An 11,466-nucleotide genomic window follows, 5' to 3' on the forward strand; every position below is an offset into this window, starting at 1 on the left:
AATTTCATCATGAAGCATGTTTCAATAAAGGTTTTAGAGGTCATAGAAATTTAAAAAATCTGCAAGCTCAGGGTCCACATTTTTCAGGACGGGAGATTGTAAGCATTTAAAATACATGTCAATGAGGTTGATTTTTTCTAGTATTTCAACCAGGATATGCTCCTTAATTTGACACTCTACACTTGTCAAAAAAAAAAAAAAGGCAATAAATTAATTGAAATTTGTTCATATATTCTGGATAGACTCTTTTTTAATATTCCTGACACTACTTTCATTTTATTACCAAGATATTGATGGGATAAAAAACAAGATACTAAAATTATGGAGTCCTTTCAGATAATCACAGATTAAGGCTTAATAGCTATCTGTGATTAACACTCCACTTCAGCACAGTTTAATGTTATTTTCTTGCTGTGTCAGACAGATCAAAAGATTTATTTCTTGTGAAAAAACAGAGGAGAACTCTGTCTCCCAGCTTCCTCTCCACAAAAGAATGCTGGAAAAAAAAAGAATAGTAGCAGTAAGATATTCTGATTAAAGCTGACTGTGAGTAGGTACTTTGAGAAATTTTGTCAAGAGCTGTGTAAGTACTTGATTAATCATTACAAATTTATCTGTGGGCTACAGGAACCAGGCATAGTGAATTAGAGGGAAAAATCGGGTTTCATCTCTTTCAAGGAGATGCTTGCTGCCATACTGAGGCAAATCTTCTGATGTAACTTGTCTCTTTATGCTGAAATCCTGCTTTGCAGTCAGCTGAGCCGAGGGTATTCTTAGCCAGTTAATGCAGGTCAGTATAATGCAGCTGCTCTGCTCTGAAAGTAGGACAGACCACAGTTACTAGAAGTCACCAGGTTATTTCCTACCAGAGGGGTGCTGGTTAACACTTGCCAGGAGATACCTCTGCCTATTTCCCCCACATCACTGACAAAACAAAGAAGAAAACCCCTCCAGAATGGGTCTTTCAGCACTGTGGGGGTTGCGGTGACTCTTGTGATTGACGAATTTAAAACTGTTTCAGATGCTGACAGCCCAGGATTTCTTCATCTCTGCTTTATTTGGATTAGATATTTTTGAAAGAGTGAAAGTACTTGTATTTTGTCAAATCCAAGTTACTTTTTAAATGTCTAGTGTTTAAAATAAAATCAGCAAGTTCACTCTAACCAGTAAAGTTCTTTATTATAAAGCAAAACTATAAAAAAATTATGACAGAATGCATTTTCTCTTTCTTGTTTTGGCTGTTAGCCTAGTAGATCTACAAGGCTAAGTTGCAGGAAGGGACATCAAAAGATTGGGACAGTAAAAGAAGGGATTTTTCAGCTTTTCTTCCTCAGGGCATAGCTGCTCTTTCTAATGACTTACCTAAAATTGTGTTTCCTCAGACCATTTGTTCCAAATTAAATGTCTTTCTTGGTTGTGGTTCTACAGAACTGTTTGAGTTTGTTTCATCTGACAGAAATACAGTTCTGAATTTATACTAAGAATAACCATGATGGCTTGGCCTCCTTCTTCGTAGTTCAAGACAGAAAATTACAGAGGGGCATTCTTTTTCTAGAAACCTCTGCAAGTCACATTCCTGATATATTATTTAATTTGCATGTTATTTCCATCTTGATGAACTTCCCTGCATGTCCTTGGGTTTATATGAATAAACATAATTGCAGGTCATATGAGATGTATTTCCAACTCTGCTTTGCAGTTTTGTAGAATTAATTCATTAAATAATACTGATGCACCTGGCATTCAAAGTACCTTTCTAAGTTGCCTTCTGCTCATCTGTCCTCACTAGAGCCATAATATGTCTGGCTTAAAATCCAGAATTACTAGTTAGTCACTGCCAACCAGAACTCTTTCAGAAGCATCTCTAAAAACGTCAGGAGATTTCTTTGGCCCCAAAAGCACAGCTCTAGTATATATCAATATAAAATGCATAATCAGAGTTTATTGCTTCACCTGAATAATTATGATCTTCAGCTAGTAGCACATATTTTCATTGCCAAGTAGTCCAGATATTAACAAAAACCTGTACTGTGTCTTACTAAATTCACTAAGATAAATGTTATCTTTATAAGATTTCTTCTGGGTTGGTGGATGAGAAGCTCAGCATCCCGGCTGATACATGGTATAATTCTGTCCTACATAGGCAGTACTCTTTCAGAGCTCATTAGGAAAGCAAACCAAGAAATTATCACACAATAAAGAGTCCTTCTTGCAAATGTTAATTCTGGCAGTACAGAGACATCTTAGTTAATGTTGTACTAGTAGCATCTGGGAATGATGCAAGGACATTAGGTATGCAGCTAGTGTTTCAAAGCATGTACAATTAGCATCTCAAACAAGGCACTGACAAAGAGTGTAATTGGATAGCTGATGAATTGAGAATGCTTCTTCACAATTTCTTTGATTTGCCTTTTTCCTAAGTATTCTCTTTGGTCTTCCTTCAGATATAGGATAATCTTTGTTTTACAGTCATGTGGTTCCCCATGAAGGAAATTCATGTGTTTTAGTGACAGCACAAATGGACAAATAGTAATCTTTTTCTGAAATTAAGAGTTAATACAATTGTAATAAATTCTTAATCATCACTGACTACCTGCTAAGGATGAGCTGGTGTTCTATACCTGTTCTGTGCTCCAACAAATGGAACAACTAAAGCAATTATACCACTTCAATGTGTATTTCCCCCAGCTTTCAAAGCCCTCGTGAAGCACAGCAATACAACATATGCACTGCAAGAGGGAGTCTATAAAGCAGAAATTCATTGTTTGACCTTTCTCTTTAAATGTTACACATACCAGAAATGAAACATGGCAGTGGTGCTGTATTGTGTGATGCACATTCATTCTCTGCTGCACAAAGTTCAGTCAATGATTATTACCCAGCCAGGCAAATTTGCTGCTAAAAGTAGAGATCCTGTGCCATCAGACTGTGCACCTGTGCTCCCACTCTGCTCTGCACAATGTTCACTTCACTCTCACCAGCCATGAGACAGGGAGCAGCTGTTGACAAACATTTGCCATTACCAGTGGCAGCAAGAAGCTGGGAATGGAGGGGACTCTCCTACTGCCTGTCTTTGCTTTGTGACCACGGTCACGTTTGCAACCAGGAAGGCAGAGAAGAAGCTGACCCCAAACTGACATTCCCAGAGACACCAGCGCAAGCCACGCTTCTAAGAAGGTCCTCTGCTGGACCTCACAGTAGTCCTGGGATCAGCTTTGGTCATCCGTGATGGTCAGAGTGCAGTGGTGCTTGTCAGGCCCGACATTCCCAGAGTCCAGCTTGTTAGGGTCAGTCACAGCCTCAGGTCTCATTCTGTCCAGGAATCACAACCAAGGCTTGAGCATCCTCAGGGTTACAGTTAAGAATCTAGGCAGTGTTTTACTGGCTGAGTCACATTAATTGCCAGATTACTTGCAACCAATGATTTGCTAACTGCCTCCCTCAGAAAGCTTTTCTTGCTGGAATGGAAAGTGTTGATGAGCAGTTATTTCAGCCTGGAAGGCAAGAGTCTTGTCTTCATCCATGGGCTGATCTTCAGTTTGCACAGACTCAGTGTTAATAAGGATACACAGAGTTGAAACCTCACTGCATGTACACCCACACATACACTTGACAGTGGCACATGTGTTTTTAAACTGAAAAATACAAATAATTTGTCTTGAGAGCATAGGGCAGAGAAATTTAATTATTGTTTTAGACGTATCATTAATAATTCGGTATACATTTTAGATTTTTCACTTTTCCCTGATTTCTTACTTAAGATTAAAATAACATATGACGAATAATTGTTTAATCAAGAGGAAATCCATAGGCTTTTTAATATAGTCATGTTAGATTGTATTATAAAGTAAGAAAAGTCATCACAGGATTTGATTTATTTTCACAAATTAATTTTGCTTGTACATTCTGGGACATCCCAGAGATAAAATTTTGCAGTTATGACAAAATAACAAACACAAGATTTTCACTCTCCTTTAACTAAAACACTACCTGAGGTAACTCTTAAATTTTAAGAATAAGCTTGAAAGTTCTCTGGGGAATGGGAAATACTGGCTTAGTTGATATAATGATGAGACTAAACCAGATTTGTTTATAGTCCCTTCAAGTCAGAATAACACTGCAAGGAAACATGTTTTGTTGAAGGGACATGTTACAGTGTAAAGTCCCTTCTCTTGATCATTTAAGAGAAACCAAGTCTGAAACCATCTAAAGATGTAGATTTGCACCTTAAGATAGGCTATTATTTTCTGTTCCTATTTAAGTTCTTCTTAAACAACTCCCTTTATTCGCCTCTCATGAAAAAAGACCACAAGGCCCTTGTGTCTGGCTACTAGCTGGTTTTATTTTGCCCCAATTCTCTCCTGTCACAGCTGTGGGAAGGAAAGTAGACAGAAGAAACAGAATCAATTATAATTTCAACTGACTAGAAATACCATGATGAGATTATGTTTGAATTTTCCAAAGGAAAGTGATGGAAAGAAACAGCCTGTAGCCAAATTTCAGCTTACATTAGAAAAGCAACTGATCTTCATCAGCTAAGTCTGGCAGTAAAAGAATCATTGTCATCACTCATCTTTCTACAGAATTACTGTAGGTAACCTTCAAGCCACCAAAAAATAAAATTAAAAAAAAAAAATCAGCCCATCTCTTGGTTTAGACATGCAGCAGAAGGAGAGTAGAGAGAAACTGAACAAGACTCCTTAGGCATGGAGCAAGTCAAGGCAGCCATGCAGAGTGTCTTATGCTGACCTACCATATATCAAAGGCTGACAGGGTTTGCTAACCCGTGTACTAGAGGCAAGCAGCCTCCTCATTTCTTGTTTAGAAGTTAACATCATCATCCTGCACTTCAAAAGAATTTTATAAAAATTTATTTTTACAGAAGGTAACTAAAATGCTTCCTACTCAAAACAGTGTCGATTCATATTGATATTGCACAAAAATAAATGATAATGTTAAGGGTAAACTTTCAGAATGATGGAGTGTTTGAGGTTGGGAGGAACCCCTGGGGGTCACCTCATCTCTCTTTGCTCAAGCAGGGCCACCTGGAGCAGGTTGCCCATTACTGTGTCCACTAACATCTGCTCTGAAATGAACTAATTGATGGGTGACATCCCTTTGCAATTACAGAAAGTGGACCACAGCCCTCCCAGAAAACACTGAAAGGTAAAGTCTCTGTAGGAGCAGCTGGTTCAGCTGTGGCACACATGACCTTGGCTGGAACAGCCAAGGATCAGAAATGGCAGATTTCCTGGGAATGGGGGTGACTCAGGTGCACTGATGGGCTGTGCATGTTTCTGGATGCAAATGAAAAGAGTAACACCCTGGCTTGGGATATGAATCCATTAAAGCAAAAGAAGCTTACATGGTACTGCCATGCTACAGAGGATTCCTCCTGGTGTTTGTGCCCTGTGCAGTGGGCAAAGTGAGCAATACAGGGGTCTCTGTGCAAGCCCTGCCACCCACCTGAGAGCTGGGACATGAGAGTGCAGCGTCAGGTCTGTCCAGTTTGCAATGCTGTTAGAACTCACCAGATGGGGCTAATACAGCAAATATAAATATTCTCTATAGGAGTCATATTGAACAAATATATAGAGATAGGTGGAGAGAACAATATATATTTGTGTATATGGTACAGGAGTTTTAACCTTAAAGAAGTTGTTTGGTTTCTTTTTTTTAAGTTAACCCTTCCAATGAGTCCATTATTTTTAATAGATACTTTGTTAAATTAATTTTCCGTGAATCATATGTTTATAATCAACCATTATCTTCAACCATTATATTCAACCATTCTCTCTCACCCCACAAACCAATAGCTGTCTCAGGAAATCTGTTGGTTGGATCAGGCTTGCTTATTTTTAACTTTTTAAAAACTCTAAACAACTATAAAACCACATATATAAAAATTGAAGGTTTATGTCGAGATCAATTCCTATTTATTATGCTTTTATCTATGTTTAAATAAGTGAAAGTTGTAAAAATCAGTTTGTTTATAAATGTGCAGAGCTTTCCCTTCTGCTTTGGTACACTGATGCAGAGACTGATCCTGTCACATAAGTCCATCCCCCAGATTTTTTTCCTGTAGAGATTCAGCATATTTAGATATCACAGCACAGTTTTAGTTAACAGATTAAAAAAAAAAAAAAGTAAATACCTGTATGCCAATGCATATATCAAACAACCTCATCTGTGTCAAATCACTGAATCAGGAAGTTAGTATTTGAAAATTGAAAGAAATTGCCTGTGAAAGATGTCAGACTGGTGCTCTCTGTATTTTACCATGCCTATTGAAAGCAATTCCATCATTTTTACTATTGAAAACGAGGAAGATACATGAAGATTTAATACCCATCTACCCTACATTTGATTTTAGCTTGTTACACCTACTCATGAAAAGAAAAATGACAGTGAACAAACAGACTTCAGATGGGATTTAACTCAACCAACAGAGCAGCTATTGGAAAATGACATAAATCTTGTTATACCTAGCACTTGGCCTTAGAAAGATGGAGGCTAAAGACAAGGAATGTCACAGGAATGTGCATACTTGATTACACGATTACTGAAAAGTGCTTGTTATATAAGAACAATATTGTATGAGCTGCATGATGATGATAGTTTCAGATAAACCAGAAATCAGGGATCCAAGAGCCTACTCTACACAAGCAATCTTCTAAATCACAACTTTCTTTAGTAATACCATCCCTTGCTTTATGTATGCAGCAAGAGAAAGGGAGGACAGAAACTGAACAAGTCTCATTAGGCATGGAGAAAGTCAGGCTTCCATTTAGACAGGCACTTAGGCTGCTGAAAGCCTAAGTGATTATAATTTTTTATGATGAATTAAATTTTGTGTGTGATGACATTATAAGGTACATATGATAATGATGTAAGAGTACCTATGTCATAATAATAAATACCCTTTCTCCTCAGCCAGCCTATCTTGTAGATGACAAAACCCCAGTCATAAAAAAGCTATCCCCACTTCAATGGAAAATACTGTACTGGTAACTTTTATCTAAAAGGTTGCACATAATCTGCCTATATATGAATAAGTTCTGGACACCAGATGGATGGAAAAGCCATGTGAATTTAACTTATGCCCTTCTAGACTTGCAAATGAAAATCAATGACCACATGACCATAATGAAGGCAGCACATAATGATGACCAGAATGGAGCCAGCACATAATTCAGGGAAATAAACTCTCCTTTCTTTAAATGTGCAATGATTCAACCAGCACTGAATGAACAGCCAGTGCTGTGCACTATCCAGAGCTCCCATGCTTCAGTGAGCTTATGGAAAAACTCATAAAAATTCCCATTAGATGATCATTTATCTAAAGCTTCAATGCTTCATCTAAAACAACTTGGAGACAGTCATTCCAGCCATGGAAATGAAATTATGCTTGTGACACTGATGGAGAATCTCTTCCTATGACTGGACAGAAAGCAGATAGCCATGCTTTTTCTGAAGCTCTCTGCAACCTTTGAGATGTGAGAAAGGCGATAAAGGAATGAAGAATGTGCTAACAAGTTTTCAGTTCCTCTTTGTGTAACACTGCAAGGCAACAGAGAAAGATCTCGCCATCAGCTAGGTAGATGACCTGGGGGAGACTGAAGAACCTGGCATAAACTTAAGATATATGTGCACATACCTGTCTTATGTGCAAAATGTTCAGAGGCTCCTGAATCTGGTCACCTTTGAAACTCAGACACGTTTTTTTTTTCTTTTTCTGTTTTTTTTGATGCTGATAATGCTTCCCTTTTGTGGACTGTTAAAGTCTGTTCTTTCCAAGGACATCTTCTCAGCTTTCCTTATTTTTTGTTCTGCTTAGGGACTCCTAAATAACACACTGGCAGCCACTTTTCTTGAATGGATGACTGTTAACTCACTGTTGCAGGTTGCTTGGCTGACCTGCAAGACTCATCAATAACCAACAATGCATTATTGTTTATAACTTGATAACCACAAGCTTCCCAATGAAAACCAGCTGAGTGAAACAGCCAGTTTTGATGAAAGACAAAATAATTTTGAAACACATATTTGCTGAATCTATTGTTTTGAATTACATGTTGTTGAATTACAAACATGCAAGGGTCTATTTTAGACTGCACTTCAGGAGTGTTCTTGGCTTTCTCAATGGCACTGCATTCTCACACTGCAACACTGTCTAGAAATTCCAGTTTTGTGAGAAACTAAGCTGCTGCTGCTCACCAACAATCAGACCTTATTTATTCACAGGTTGTCATTCCTCAGCTGATTACAGCAGTACTGTATATATGGACAATATGTCTTCCCCATTCAGGGAGTTTTGAGAAGTACATAATGCTGCAGCACAGCTTAGAAACACAAGGTATTTGTAGGTATATCAAACCAATCTCTTTGGCTTTCCATAGAATTTAAATTAAATTCAATATCTCAGTCTTATCTTCAGAGAACATAATTTCCAGGACAAATACAGTTCCAAGATAATAACTGTTGTTGACAAGAACAGCACTCCTGGCTATGGAGGCAAGGTACTCTTTTCAGGAGACAACTCACAGAGACTTGATTGCTAGCAGCAGAATGAAGTTTTCCAAAGACAACAACAAAGTTCACCCATCATCCTATCCCAGCTACAAAGCACTCATTTCACCTTGCCTCCTTCAATCCAAATGTCTGTTTTTAAGAGTACCCATTTGTTTCTCAGTAATTAACCCTCACACTATGAAAACAAAATGTTCCACATGCTCTTGCCCCTCTGTGGAGGGATACAAGTGTAAACAACATGTAATGTGTTCTGGGAGAGCAGAAACTTCCTTGTAACACCCTTTCACTGTGTAACACAAAATGCATTACCTCACATATTTAATGTTAAATGTATGCAGTGGTTAGGAAGAGATAAACAAATAAACAGCTATGAAACTATGCCAGAAACAATAATTTCTCATTATGAAAGCAAGTTAAATGTACTTTAAAGACCAGGTAAGTACTTGGAAATATATTTCCTTTTTTTTTCTCCCCATATTAAATGGAACATTCATGCCATCCTCTCACCAGCACCAACCTTTTGCCTCATTCAGATGTGTTTCTTACATGTCTGTGTATCTGTTAGTAACTCACACACATTCAAAAGTTGTTAAAATTTGACACATTGCAGACCTTTGGGCTCCCTTGACTCTCAAGCCAGTCACACTAAATGCCTAAATTGTGTTCAGCATCAGAAGTCCCAGAAAGACTTGACAGACCTGCTATAGCTGAGAGTGCAGAGATGGTCTCCTGATTTGTGCAGCATAATCTGCAGGCAGTGCATGCTGGAATAGACAGTTTGCCTGATGCAGTATGGGTGTAATCAACCTCCTCTTTTTTTCCTTTTTTTTTTTTTTTTTGTCTCAGGAAAGCTGGTAAAAGCTAATACCAGTTGTTGCACTTTTGGGGAAGTAACAGACAGCATTCAAATTCAAGCATAGAAAAGTTTTGTTCATAACTGTACTTGTATTGCAGGTTCTTCTTCATGTCCAGTAAAAACACTATTAATATTACATTCTGAAAACTTGCAGGACCAATTTATGCCCTGCATAAAGCAATCTCAAAGGACCACACTATTTTATTACTCTTAGTGAATTTTGCTCATGTCTGTTTTCCAATTTGCCAAAACAATTTACAAAAGGTAAAGGCACAATACAGCAGTGATTATGACTGTCTTCAGTTTATTGGTTGTGTGGTGCCTACAAAGCAACTCATTTGGGGTGTCCTCATGGGATAATTTCAGAACTATCATCCTTGGTTAGCTTGAAACAGAAGAATTTTCAAGTGGTACAGGGAATTTTTTTCATAAGACTTATCTCTGTAATCTCTTTTTCTCCTAGTATTTGATGAGCATTGTTGATGGGGTTGTACAATAGTGTTCTTGTGACTTGCAGCTGTGTTTTTCAAATGAATATTTGTCTTGGATTCTCCGTGGAATCTCTCAGCAGCTTTTATTGATGTTTCTTGTAAATGTCAAACACTACATCAATTCTTTGACTTTCTGCACCATCATGTACGGCTGATAACCAGGTACTTGTTAACTTTGTTTATTCTTTGGATCACACTCATTCCATCAGTGACAGATGGCCTGCTGTGGTTTCAGTGCGATTTGCATTCCACACAGTCCCTCTACCAAAGTTGCCTGCTTTCTTCTTCAGAGTGATCTATCCTTTCTTGTCAGTGGGTAATGAATCAGACATACTGAGTATGCCTGCTTGGAGCAACACTTTTTTTTAAAATTTTGTTGTTGTTGTTATATCCTTATCTGTTTTGAATCTTACTATTTAGAGATCCTTGCTGTTCCTGCTCTTCTTTGGTGATTCCTTGGTGAAAGAAAATACTCTTTCTCTCTGTAAGTCCATTAAGGAAATTTCTTTATGATACAATCACTCTTAACATGATTTAAAAAAATGCAAGGCTGCTTACCTACTTTATGTCCTTTTAGGAGGTCATCAATACCATCTGGCAGGACTGGCTGATAAGCTGACAGACCTATTGGTCATTATTGATTTGCTTTATCTTAAGAATTTCAAGCAAGTCTTCAATACCTGGCCTTTTAAAAGTCTAATCATCTGTACTTGTTCAGATATTCACTCAGATACATACTCTGTTCTGGAGATCCTTGGCTGTTTTGTGTCTCTCAGCTATCTTTTACTAATATTTTGATGGTCAGCAGCAAGACAGTATTCAGCTACAAACAAAATCTCTTTGAACTAAATTGACTTGAAACTAAATCCCTTTAACCCCCTGCAGTCTGGAAGACTGAGTGGACTTGTTCAGCTGTGCTGATGTAATGGAAAGCAGGAAGGTCCTGCTGTCCATTCCCTTAAGCAGTTAGTGTTTTTTGTTTAACCATATTCCTTTCACATTTGCAAGGAGTTTAATTGTCTGTCCATTTACCTTTCAGAAATGAGGCTCCTCATGAGGTCAGGAGAGCACTGTGGCTGGTACAGGAAGGAGTAGCAGCAGATAGTCATAGTCCAGAAAGAAGAGAGCAGGACAATACCTTTGGTAGCAGTCACATTAGAGCCACAAAGCGACAGCAGGAAACTATACCCTGAAAGTGTGATTTTTTTATTATTAACATAACAGTATGTTCTAACGTTCAATATGTTCTAATTCTGTGCTGTTTATCTTCCCCATGTCACACATTCCCAACTCCTTCCTTATTTTGGCTCCAGCAGTTCTGTGGTGAGTTGAATCAACCTGGTTGCTGATCAACACTTTGCTTACCTGAGAACTCATAATTTCTGTGTGTGTGTGTGTTAATTTTCAGGTGGATCTGACTCACCCTTTGGTTGCATGATTACTGGAACTAATGCAAGAGAGGTAATGGAAATACCTGTAGAGGAGGGGCCAAAACCTTTTTTTTCTAGCTGGAGATCAGTCTTACATCAGTTTGAGTCAGTCATGAGGCTGTAGTCAGACAAACTCTTAAAGCTGAAACTGTTGTCA

The sequence above is a fragment of the Onychostruthus taczanowskii genome, unplaced genomic scaffold (assembly GCF_017590055.1).
Source record: "Onychostruthus taczanowskii isolate IOZ18803 unplaced genomic scaffold, ASM1759005v1 scaffold1, whole genome shotgun sequence".
NCBI lineage: Eukaryota > Metazoa > Chordata > Aves > Passeriformes > Passeridae > Onychostruthus > Onychostruthus taczanowskii.